Source organism: Triturus cristatus, chromosome 11, assembly GCF_964204655.1.
Source record: "Triturus cristatus chromosome 11, aTriCri1.1, whole genome shotgun sequence".
Lineage (NCBI taxonomy): Eukaryota > Metazoa > Chordata > Amphibia > Caudata > Salamandridae > Triturus > Triturus cristatus.
In genome coordinates this window covers 491,762,842-491,775,990 of record NC_140594.1, presented here as the reverse complement: position 1 = coordinate 491,775,990, position 13,149 = coordinate 491,762,842, and the positions used below count along the sequence as shown (strand labels likewise).

General features: G+C 49.5%; 1 long non-coding RNA gene across 1 annotated transcript in view; it reads left to right on the top strand.

Annotated features, from left to right (window-relative positions):
• The first annotated feature begins 355 nt into the window (after positions 1-355).
• The window catches only part of LOC146784463 (uncharacterized), a 45,413-nt gene continuing 32,619 nt past the window's right edge, over positions 356-13,149 (top strand). Inside the window, exon 1 of the long non-coding RNA XR_014970821.1 lies at positions 356-696. This is a non-coding gene — a long non-coding RNA (uncharacterized LOC146784463). The remainder of the gene's footprint in view (positions 697-13,149) is intronic.

Below are 13,149 nucleotides of genomic sequence, written 5' to 3'. Positions count from 1 at the left end.
AACCACATAATTCAACTCAACACAATTACACAACAAACCCCATACATTCAATCCACACCACAGAATTCCACATCCTGACACAAAATACAACAGCACACCACATAATTAATTCCACTACATCTGGCAGGAATCACATTAATGCCATTTCCTATGCCTCGAGTAAGTTCAGCAAAGACCAGAAGAGAAAGACTAGAGTTTTGGTAAGACCTTGTTTGGTCAACACTTGGAAAGACCTTTAGTTTAGTTCTCCTGGTACGTTATAAGATGGCCGCCACATTATTAGGACCGTTTGATAGCATCAGAGAACTCTTGCTATGCTGCAGGCGGCAAGAGGTGTGCACACACTGCTTGCTGCGCACTTCAATTAGTCTTTGTAGAAGTATGCACGTTTCGTCTTTGCTCCTCCTCATGACTCTTGAGTGAGGTAGTGGTTGGTTCCAGTCTGCCTAGATATTTCGGGAGATTGTAATCTACATTCATAGAGGCAGTCGGAGTATCGTCGAAAGCTGAACGGGAAGATAATTATCCCATATTCCTGAAAGAAGTCTGAGTTCTTTTATTTTCAGTTAGCTTGCCAGCAGCGTGTTGTCTGTCAGCTGACTCAACCCCATTCCAGAGCTGTTCGAGAGAGTTTTCTCCCCTCCGGTGTCTACTCCTGATAAGCGCTGGAGTTTCTGTTACAAACTGCATTTTCAAGTAAGCTACCTTTTGTTGATTGAACTGCCACAGCAGCCTCTTCAGTGGCGCTACAACTAATTAACAGAGCGCTATTAACACTTGCTCCTCCAGATGTAATATTCTGTCTTTTCCTCCCTCAGCGTCCTTCCTCTCTTTTCATTCCTCTTGTTCCTACCCGTTCCTTTTGCGTGTTCCTCCAAGTTCAAGGCAACTGTTTAGATTCATGCAAGTGCTACAGCACAATCCACATGACAAAGATATATATTTGGAAATAAACTCTTCTCTGCATATGGAGAGAATTGACTGTAATACTGCAATATAGACTGCCTATTGTTACTTTCTTTTAACACAGATGTTTATGCTTTGAAACTGTGCACACTATAGAAGAGAAGCTAACACTCCTAATAATGCTGGTAGGGAAGATTAGAATTGTGGAAATTTAGCTTGCAAACTGAACATTATCTGCGCCATCTTGCCTCTCCCCAGCGCCACGCACAGCGAATGCACGGCCGCCATTTTAGGGACCCCACTCTCTCCCCGCTCATTCTCGATCGCCAGCGCTTTCCCCTGGCGCTGCGAGCATCCCCCGCGCGCCGGCCGCCCCCGCTCTCTCATACACGGGCCATAAACCCTCTCCTTCTGCGCGACCCTGCTACGGAACCACATCCGACCGACATCCCATACATGGTCATGCCTCTCCTTTGATAACCCCCTTCCTCTGCGCCCCATTGTCCGAACTGGTCCCAGGCCATCACCTAGCCCTGCGGATGCAGTTTATTGCCCCTACTGTAAGGGAAACACCCCACATCAAAGGGATTACAGTAGATCAAAGCCCCTATCCCCTGAGACCCGACCGGTCACACACACCCCCGGGAATTGGCGGAATACCCTGCTGCGCGATAGCCATCTCCTACTGCGGGTAAGGTGGGAACTTCTACTGTAGCTATGTGTGGGATCGGATCTGAGCCGGGGCTTCAGGGGATGTTCTCTCATGCATCAAGGGAATCTCAAGAATGTACTATGTGTAATAAAGCAATAAACCTGTGTATAAGAGACCAGGTCTCAGAGATGTAGTTAGAGCACCTCGTGACGATACCTTGCTGTCTGATCTGATGTGTTCTGCTCCGACGGAATAAAACTTTGTTTCCTGCCTTCCAGTCTCCGGCGCCTGCCTCTTTCATTGGTAAATTATCGAGTGGTATGAGAGGCGATTACCGCCGGGCAAATACTTGAAAGGTTATCGACTGAAACTGCCGCTACCATTTAACAATTGGCGTCCCAAACGTGGGGCCCATCAGCGACACGTGGATCCAGTGGGAGAGGTCCCGACGACAGAGTGAACGACTGCAACGATCGGGAGAGCTCCTGCCCAATAGACCCTCGTCTGGCAGCCGATCATCCGAACTTCACTGGTTCCGAGCAGACCTCTCTCGAGTGATCTACGGTCCTGACTGGGAACCATCAGGAGTGCCGCGGCAAATACGGAGAGTAGAGGACGATCGGGCGCTGGAGGCGGAAGACGAGAAACTGTCCACGCGGTCCGGGTAAGGTCGTGATACACGACAAATTGCGAAATAATTGATTGATTGTTTGAAGCTTTGGAATACTAGTATTGCTCATAGATTGTGCTCATTGATTGTTCTCTTTGAGATATTCGCTGTCTACAAACGGGGAGGAGTAGAAATACTCTCTCTCTCTCCCTTTGCAGATAGTGAAGGGTAGGTAACGCAGACTTTTGTCCCCGTTGAAACCCGTCATGCCTATCTTTATCTCCCCACTGATTGATTGTCCGAACATTGATTGTTTTGAAGAATAGTGCTCTTTGAGATATTCTCTGTTTGCAAATAACGTAGAATAGAAATATTCTGTCTAGTCTTTGCAAATAGTGAAGGGTAGGTAATGCTGACTTTTGTCCCCGTTGAAACCCGTCATGCCTATCTTTATCTCCCCATTGATTGATTGATTGATTGTCCGAACACTAGTTGTTCGATATTGGTTCTTTGGAGGTATTCTCTGCTTACAAATAACGAGGAATAGAGATATTCTGTCTAGTCTTTGCAAGCAGTGAAAAGATAGGTAGTGCTGACTTTTGTCCCCGTTGAAACCCGTCATGCCTATCTTCTCCCCACTGATTGGTAGTTGGTTCTGCCCGGACCGCTTATTAGAGGTGGACCATCCGGCCCCACTGGAAGGCACCCCTAATAAGGACATGTTCACTAAATATGGAAAAGTCGCCGTAGCTTATACCAAGCTATGGCATAAATATACAAAGAAGGACCCCGAGAGTCAGTGGCCACTGATGGGATCCTTCGACGACCATAAGATAGAAGTGCTAGAAATAGCTCTGCGTAGCAATAAGACGACGCCTACTATGCTTGACAGTATCGGCATGTGGCGCAAAGAAGCAACACAACGGAAAAAGAGGGAAGAAGTAAAAGCAGAGAAGGAATTACGAAAAGCAGCTCACCTTGCCGCTAGAAAGTTAGAAGAAGAAATAAAGGAGAGAAGGGAAACTAAACTAAGACAGGAGCCCGAAACATCAGGCCAGTACGCTGTTAGGACCCCTTCTTTGCTCTACCCTGAGTTATCCTCTAAACAGCGAACGAATGATGAATTACTATTAGGTCCCCCGATCATTTACATGCCCCCTCCATACGCACCCTCCCAATCAATAGTGCAACACCCACAACCCCCAAACACAAACGAAAGCAGTACAGGGGCCTCGGTCCTCACGGCCTCCGCGCCGGCCGAGCCTCCTGTACTGAACACAACATCGGCAATAACGTTGGATGACCCTGAGATGAGAAAGAAAGTTTCCACCAGAATGAATCGACTAACGAAGGATGAACGAGCAGGAATCGACAAAATAATAAAAACTCTAGTGGAGCGTAAGGAAAGTGAGGAGTATATAACAGAAGTATATAACTCGTATGCAGACAGCCGCAGACGACACTTTGTCGTACGACTTTGTTATCATGCCCTAAATGCATATGAGGATAGGTACCGCGATAAAGGTCCCGAAGGCTTAGCGACCCTATATAGGAAGGTAGACATTGGGGAAGAAGGAGAGGGCGATGTAACGAACCTCTTCACTCGTACACTCGAGTTCTATCGACACCTTAGAGAACACAGGCAGACCACCAAAGCAGAAACCCCCATAGCGACTAAGCCCCAAGAAGGAAGGGCTGATACCATGATGCCCATCAAAGAGGCTGCCCCCTACTGGGTCCCCCATGAGGTCAGGGAACACATGACGACATCAACCACCAAGATGCGAAGGGAAGGGTTGTATATAATTGGGTCTACCAGCCATGGGACCGACAAGAAATTTTGACCTTTAGAAAAACTCTACCCGACTTGAGAAAGAACCCGACTGCCTTCTACACTGAACTGGGTACAGCCTTAGGTTCTACGATAATGACTTTAGCAGATATCGACTTGTTCTTTGGGCTATGTCTGCCGGCTGATGTGTGGAAGCAAATCCGGAAAGTTGACCACGCTGAGCCGTTCGGATATACCTGGGTACAACTCGATACCATAGATAAACAGCGAGAACCGGGACAGAAACCCCCGAAAGCCATATTAGAGCTCCCACACAAGATTGTACTTAAGTTGAAGACTCTAATCCCGGAAAGAAAGGTAGATTGGTCAATAGTGACGGCTTGTCGCCAGAAACCCCAGGAGGATGTGTCTGAATATTTCTCTCGGTTCGAGACTGTGTTTTCCGATTATAGTGGCCAGGACATGACCACTGCAACCGGACATCACCTCTTTGTCCAGAATTATGTGAAGGGTCTGTCACAAGAAGTTTCCCAGAAGCTACAGACCAGCGAGAGTAGTTGGGCAGCCTCCAAACCCGCAGCAATTCTCCAGATGGCCCAATATTACGAAAACCAGAAGAACGAGAACGATAGGGCGTCAGAGAGGAAGAAAAAGGAACTGAAGGAGAGGGTAATGATAGCACAGTTGCAAGGGGTGACCATAGGAAGGGAACCCCCGAAAGGGAATTACCAACCAACCGCCCCTAGAAAGCTACCCCCTAGAGACCATACACCTGCACCCTACAACGGACGGAGAGACTTAGATGGGAACCAATGTGCGTTCTGTAGAGGGTTCGGACACTGGAAATCCCAGTGCCCGGTCCTTCTGGAACTGACCAAAAATAGGGATCCCAGAGACACAGCATATGACCCCAGAAATAGAGGACAGGGACGAGGGCACACGAACGACGCAATCAACGACAGGCCAGGCAGACCAAACACCTTTGATCGCCCCCGACAAAACCAGTGTCAGCAGTCCGACTACGAAAGCACCCATGACTTCGCATAGGACCGCCAGGGGCAAGGGAGGGATCCAGTCGAACTCCGTGTTGACCAGCAAGGTCCTTACGTCACTGCTAAGGTCTTGGGCACAAAATCTCCATTCCTGGTAGACACTGGGGCGACACGTAGTGCGTTATCCAAATGACTGATCCCTAGGGCACCCTTGTCTGGCTCACATGTAACCTCAATAGGCTTCGATGGAACGCCCTCCACTAACCCCTTATCAGCACCAATCTCCTTTGACTTAGAAGATAACACCACTGACACGACCTTTCTGCTCTCCTCCAACACCCCCGATGCTATTATGGGACTTGATTTGCTAAAACATTTTCGAGCTACCATCAGATGCTCCCCAGACGGAGTCCGAGTCATCCTACACGATAACCCAGATCTGTCCAGACCCTGTCACACACGGTGTTTGCTCTCTATAACCGATGCTGACATGTCCCTACTCGACACATTACCTTCACATCTATGGGCTATAACCGACTCAGATGTAGGGCGCATGGTGATCAACCCGGTACACATAACCGTCCGACCGGACGCAGTGCTCCCAAAGCTTCCACAGTATCGGATATCACCCGAAGGCGAGAAGGCATTGGTGGAAATCATCGAGTCCCTAGTCGAGGCAGGAGTGGTAGAAGAAGTAGTCAGTAATGTTTGTAACAGCCCTATCCTACCCATTGTAAAGAAGCAAGGCGAGGGAGATGAGAAAGCCTACCGTTTCATTGTTGATTTGCGAGAGGTTAACAAAGTAGTCATACCCCAGTACCCCGTGGTCTCAGACATCACCACCATCCTCACCCTGATTCCATCCACTGCCACCACCTTTACTGTTATTGATCTCAAAAACGCATTCTTTTCCATCCCCATCCACCCAGACAGCCGCTACCTGTTCGGCTTCACTTTAAAAGCCCGTTCGTACAGATTCTGCAGGGCACCCCAAGGCTACACTGAGAGTCCCAGTATTTATAGCCAAGCCCTCAAGAGGCAGCTAGATGCAGTCCAACTACCCGATGGAGTGGTGTTGATACAGTACGTCGATGACATTCTTTTGGCGGCCGACACCACTCCACTTGCCGTCACAGCCACCATTCACCTCCTCCGCTTCCTTGCGGAGAACGGTCACAAGGTCTCCAGAAAGAAATTGCAATTCTGCCAGCCCCAAGTAACGTATCTAGGCCACCTACTATCCAAAGACGGGAGGAAACTTACCCCTGACCGAATTCAGACCATCCTAGAAACCCCTGTTCCCAAAACTCAGAAGCAAGTGCGGTCCCTAGTAGGCCTCACCTCCTTTTGTCGACAATGGTTGCCAAACTTCAGTCTTATCGTAAAACCTCTGCTTTCCCTGCTGGCTAAAGATGTCCCCTTCCCCCTCCCCTGGACACCCGAATGTCAATCCTCCTTCAAAGAATTACGAGACGCCCTCTGTTCGGCCCCAGTCCTAGGAACCCCAGACTACACTAAACCTTTCTCCCTCTACACCCACGAAAGGGAGGGATGTGCGTTGTCTGTCCTAACCCAGTCCATAGGCCCTAAACAACGCCCTTGTGCCTACTTCTCTGCCACTCTTGACCCTGTAGCCAGAGCTTTGCCCGCATGCCTTCGAGCAGTAGCCGCCGCGGCTATCTCTATCCGGCAAAGCGAGGGGATCGTACTCTCAAACCCCCTCACAGTATTGGTACCCCATGCGGTTGACACCCTCCTGAACCAAACCAAGACTCAACACCTGACTAGCGCACGACTGACCGGTTACGAACTGACTCTGCTTGCACCCCACATCACATTGAAACGATGCACCACTCTGAATCCAGCTACTCTACTACCTCTCCCTGACACTGATCCCAATGCGTCCCCTATACACGACTGTGTGACCCTCACCGACGAACAGACCAAGAGTAGGGTCGACCTCCGAGATACTGCCTTCCCGGACCCTGACGGAGAACTGCGGGTGGATGGCTCATGCATCAAGCTCCCCGATGGCACCACCTCAGCTGCCTATGCAGTCACCACAGCCCGAACAGTTGTTGAGACAGCCCGCATCACACAGCGATCCGCACAGGCGGCGGAACTAATTGCTCTCACACGAGCCTGCATCCTGGCAGCAGGGACAACCGCAAACATCTACACAGACAGTCAGTACGCCTTCGGGGTAGTTCACCACTTTGGGCTCTTATGGAAAGAGAGGGGATTCCTGACCTCTCATGGCACACCCATCCTGCATGGAGATCTAGTCTCTGCCCTGACCGAAGCGGTCCTCCTCCCCACACGGCTGGCTGTGATCAAATGCCAGGCACACAAGAAGGTGACAGACATTATAGGACAGGGAAATGCACTAGCTGACATTACTGCCCGCACCACAGCCGAGAATAGGTCCACGACCCGTATGTACGTGACCAGGTCACAAGCTGAGAAATGGAAGGATGCTAGGGAAACGATTAGGGACATCCAATTAGCCAGTACACCACACGAGTTAACTGAATGGGCACGGGTGGGATTGAAGGACGATGATGGTTGCTGGCGGACTAAAGACTCGAACAAATGGTTGCTGCCAGACTCATACTTGATCCCCATGCTGACCATGGCACACTCCCCCGCACACATAGGGTCTGCCCCCATGATCGAACTCATCTCCAAAGTCTGGCACAACGACAAGATCCCAGACTCAGCCAAACGTCTGGTCCAACAATGCCTAGTATGCCTCCAACACAACCCTGGGAAAGGAACTGCTGTACCCCGGGGAGGGTTTGGGGTCCCCAATCACCCTTTTGAAGTCCTACAAATGGACTATGTCCAGTTAGAAAGGTGCCAGGGTTTGAAGTACGTACTTGTTGTTGTATGTGCCTTCAGCAAGTGGGTGGAAGACTACCCAACCCACGACAACACCGCTATGACTACCGCAAAAGTACTACTGAAGGAATTCTTCCCCCGATACGGCCTTTGTCGAATTTTGTGGAGCGACAACGGCCCCCACTTCGTAGCCGAAGTTATCCAACTCATCTTAAAAGGGTTGGGTGTAAAACAGAAATTCCATGCGGTCTTCCATCCCCAATCGGCAGGCTTGGTTGAGCGACACAATGCCACATTGAAGCTTAAGATAGCAAAAATAGTCGCCACCACAGGACTAAGATGGCCAGACGCTCTCCCGCTAGCATTGCTATCGATGCGTTCCACCCCCACTAAACACCACTTAACCCCCTACGAGGTCGTTTTCGGGCGGCCCATGAACCTTTGGACTGCACCAAAACCAACATCCATCCACGACGTCCCGAACGTCCTCATGTCTGACTATTTGTATAACCTAACTAAAACGTTGTCTGTCATCCATCAGCAGGTGCTGCACGCCATTCCCGATGTTTCCAGGGGCCCCGGACACGACATCCAACCCGGTGACTTCGTCTTAGTGCGTAACTTCCAGCGCACCAAGAGTCTGGAGCCCCGGTGGACGGGCCCCCTGCATGTCCTGATCACCACCCGAACAGCTCTTCGAGTGGAGGGGAAACGCAATTGGCTGCATGCACACCACTGCAAGAAGGTATCACCGACCCTGACAACCACGGACAACATCACCGCCCAAGAAGAACTTCTGGACAATGACCGACCATCCCTGAGCCGCTGCCCAGATACAGAGACACTCGAGTTAGTAAGATATCCTGATCCCACCGTGCCATCCAAGGAAGGGTATAACTTGCGACGAAAGGAGAGAACTTCGGCTAAGCAGACCACAGGCTAAGTGGAAATCTCAGAGCGGTAGCCTAGTCACCTCAAAGGCCACCAGGAGAGAAACTAAACGAAGTCTGTGGTTCTGCCCGCTACCGAGTCTCTTGAAGGTGATGGAAGCGCCCGACATGAAGATGATGGAAGCAACCGGACGTCCGAAGATCCACTACGAAAACCCAAAGACTGACCGAATGCACAGCTTAAAGACTATTGCACTTTTCATTACCCTTCTCTTTTGCCTTCTCCTCGTGGTCACCTTCTGGATCATGGAGGAGGGCACACCCGCTCATAAGATATTGCTGACCACCGTTCAACCTACCACCACGAAAGAACACCATCTGATCTCACTTTCACCCCAACTCCGAGAAAGGCGTAAGGAGTTCTGGAATAACTCTTTTGTGCAGTTGCTCCACCAACACAATCTTGCTGCCAACGCCACTAATTGCTGGATCTGTGGATTGCTACCACATGCCACCGGACACTCTATCCCTTTCATCCCTTAACCTTTTTCTGTCCATGGTTCCTGCCTCGCCTGGCTAATCCTCCTGCAAGAAAGCTACAAGGACAATGCCACTTCCGGCAGAACCATGTCACACTTCTACCATGGGTTCTGGCTGAACAAAACTGGAAGAACTTCTGCCCTCTTCTGCCCTCTGAGATCGAACACTTCCTTTCACATGGACATCCCTGCCAAAGAACGAGTTGAAATGCAAGTGTTCAATAACCCAGCCAGACCCACCTTCTCTTACCTCCGGAAACGGACGGCCGCCACCCTAACAGTGGCCCTGTCCGTCATCAACATCACTGGATTTGTGTGCCTCGAAGGCCTGGGGGCGCAGCTGGTGGGCCACAGCTCCTGCCTCATCACCCAAACATTGGACTCAGTTGACCCACCCTCCTTTGTTGCCTCCCCGAATATGTACTTCGTCTGTGGTACTAAGGCCTACACCTGGCTTCCGAAAGGTTGGGGAGGCACCTGCTACATCACCTTTGTCCTTCCTCCGACATATGTGGCTCCAGCAAACCATCACCGACAGAAGCGGGCCAAAGACATTGTGCAAGCCGACTCCACCGGAGCACAGTTCATGGACGCAGTGAAAGGCCTCGTTCCACTCTGGGGTCCAATGGCAAACAGCCGTGCCATCCGCCACTTAACCCAGGCAGTCGAAACGGCGATGAACATTACGGCTGGCGCCCTCGCCAACAACACCGCCGAGCTCCAGGCCGTCCGCTTAGTGGCCCTTCAGAACCGCCTCGTTCTAGATGTGGTTCTGGCTGATCGTGGAGGAGCATGCCGCATCATTGGGTCCAGCTGTTGTACCTACGTACCGGATAACTCACCCTCAGTCTACAAAGCAATTGAACACCTCCACAGACTGTCCACAGAGGTCCATCAAGAGCAAGAAGAATGGTCACTGGGGAGTTGGTTTTGGGACACTATTAAAAGTTGGGGATGGAGGCTGTTTTCATTTATCCTCATACCAATTGTGATACTATGTGGATATTGCTTGGGGATTCAGTGTCTGCCACCTTTATGTTCGCTTTTTATGAACTGCATCTGCCCTAAGACTTTGGACTTTGAAACAGAGCGAATGAAAGCTCTGTATGAGGTGGAAGTTCGGAGTATTATGGGGATAGATCCGAACTAGGCAAGCTGGCGAGATATGTTAAAAGGGAGGACTGTGGAAATTTAGCTTGCAAACTGAACATTATCTGCGCCATCTTGCCTCTCCCCAGCGCCACGCACAGCGAATGCACGGCCGCCATTTTAGGTACCCCACTCTCTCCCCGCTCATTCTCGATCGCCAGCGCTTTCCCCTGGCGCTGCGAGCATCCCCCGCGCGCCGGCCGCCCCCGCTCTCTCATACACAGGCCATAAACCCTCTCCTTCTGCGCGACCCTGCTACGGAACCACATCCGACCGACATCCCATACATGGTCATGCCTCTCCTTTGATAACCCCCTTCCTCTGCGCCCCATTGTCCGAACTGGTCCCAGGCCATCACCTAGCCCTGCGGATGCAGTTTATTGCCCCTACTGTAAGGGAAACACCCCACATCAAAGGGATTACAGTAGATCAAAGCCCCTACCCCCTGAGACCCGACCGGTCACACACACCCCCGGGAATTGGCGGAATACCCTGCTGCGCGATAGCCATCTCCTACTGCGGGTAAGGTGGGAACTTCTACTGTAGCTATGTGTGGGATCGGATCTGAGCCGGGGCTTCAGGGGATGTTCTCTCATGCATCAAGGGAATCTCAAGAATGTACTATGTGTAATAAAGCAATAAACCTGTGTATAAGAGACCAGGTCTCAGAGATGCAGTTAGAGCACCTCGTGACGATACCTTGCTGTCTGATCTGATGTGTTCTGCTCCGACGGAATAAAACTTTGTTTCCTGCCTTCCAGTCTCCGGCGCCTGCCTCTTTCATTGGTAAATTATCGAGTGGTATGAGAGGCGATTACCGCCGGGCAAATACTTGAAAGGTTATCGACTGAAACTGCCGCTACCATTTAACAGAATAAGAATTGTGAAATTGAGTAGTAAGTGTAGGAGGTTTACCGTTGCTCCTTTCTCGTTTGTCCCTAAGTGCATTAGGTACTCTCCTATCCAGGAACCACTTGATTTTCCAGGATGAAGGCTTCCTAGGAGACTGAGAGAGAATTGGCTGAAGCTGGTGTAACCATAGAAAGAATCTAGGGAGGTGGCACCGGTGGGTGGGCATTGAGATATATCGACCATTCTGCTTCTGCGAATACCAGGTACTTGACAGATTGAAGTGCCCACAATTATTCTTCGCCTAAGCAGAATGGCAGAAGGGTTTAGACTGAAGTCTCTAGGAGAAATGTTGAGAGTCATTCAGAGGGAGTTAATGGCTGTCAGGGAGGAAAACAAACATTTGAAACAAGTCATAATTGCTTCCCATCAGGAAACGATGTTACTGTCACAAAAGGTAAATGGGTTGGCCACAGGGACACCTTCTGTTTCCCAGTCCCCATCTGTTAGTTCCCCACAGGAACCTAATCCAAGAACTGTAGCCCAGGTGGTTCACTCTGTCTCTCCTTTGATTCCTTTACCTCCTCCTGAAAGGTTTAGTGGGGATCCACAAAAGGCTCAACTCTTCCTGACGCAATGTTATTTACATTTTATGTGTCACCCCAACCTTGTTTTTTGATGCTCAGTTTAGAGTAGCCGTTATTTTGTCTTATTTGAGCGGAGATGTTGCCGATTGGGCAATGCCTTTGGTATCTAGGGAGGACCCGTTTCTTGATGATTTTGGACGTTTTAAAACCGAGTTCCTAAGACTTTTTGATAGAAGGAAAATTTCTTAGGCCACTGACAATAAACTGTCAGAACTCCGTCAAGGCTCTGAGGATCTGATTACTTACCTGACTCAATTTAATAAACTGATTGTTGAGACCAATTGGCCGGAAGAAAAGAGGGCAGCACTTTTCTATTGTGGGTTGTGTGAAGAAATTATTGACACACAAGCCCAGATTCCCAATTGACCTACAGAGTTATCTGCCTTAGTGGATTTGGTGTTGGAGATTGATTTTCATTGATCGGAACGAAAAGGGGAAAAGAAGAAAGAGTTCAGGAGGAACATCCCTCGATTTGATTGAGCTAGGTCAGAAGTTGGAAGGACTACATGAACATCTTTAGAAGTAGAACCAATGCAGATTGGTGCTGTGCGTGGCCCATTGAGTAAAGAAGAAAGGGAGCAGCGTCAAATTAAGAAAATATGTTTGTATTGTGGAGTTTCCGGACACTTTGTGAAAGAACGTCCAAAAAGACCAAAATTCTCAGTTCAGGAAAGCGCTCAAAACCATCAGTAGACTGGGTTGTTTTGATGGCGAAAGAAAAAAAAAACGATCCCAGAATCTCATCAGATAATAAATACACTACAGACCTTGGCACCTCACTTGATTTTGCACATGACGATTACGTTTTGTGATCAAGAAGTCACTGGGGTAGCCATCATGATTGATTCCGGAGCCACTGGTAACTTCTGTGATATTAAGTACACCCAAAGTATTGGAGTACATGCCATCCTCAAGGAAAGAAGTGAACAAGTTCGAGCTGTGGACAGAACTATCCTCTCCTATGGTCCCATCACTCGTCATACTGAGCCTTTGGAATTAATTCAGTCAGATGGACATCATGAGATTCTTCAATTCAACCTTATAGATGCCCCACAATTCTAACTGATTTTGGGTCTGCATTGGTTGTCGGTGCACAACCCCATTATCAACTGGGTAAATAGAACAGTTGAAATTAAATCCACATATTGTTCTGCACATTGTTACTGTTCCTCCGACGAAAGCTCTGTACCTTCCCAAGCCTCTTTGCTGTCGCTAGGCGGAGAATCTATTGGTGTAATTGAGTCCATTGAAATTCCTACCTAGTACCAAAAATTCAATCAGG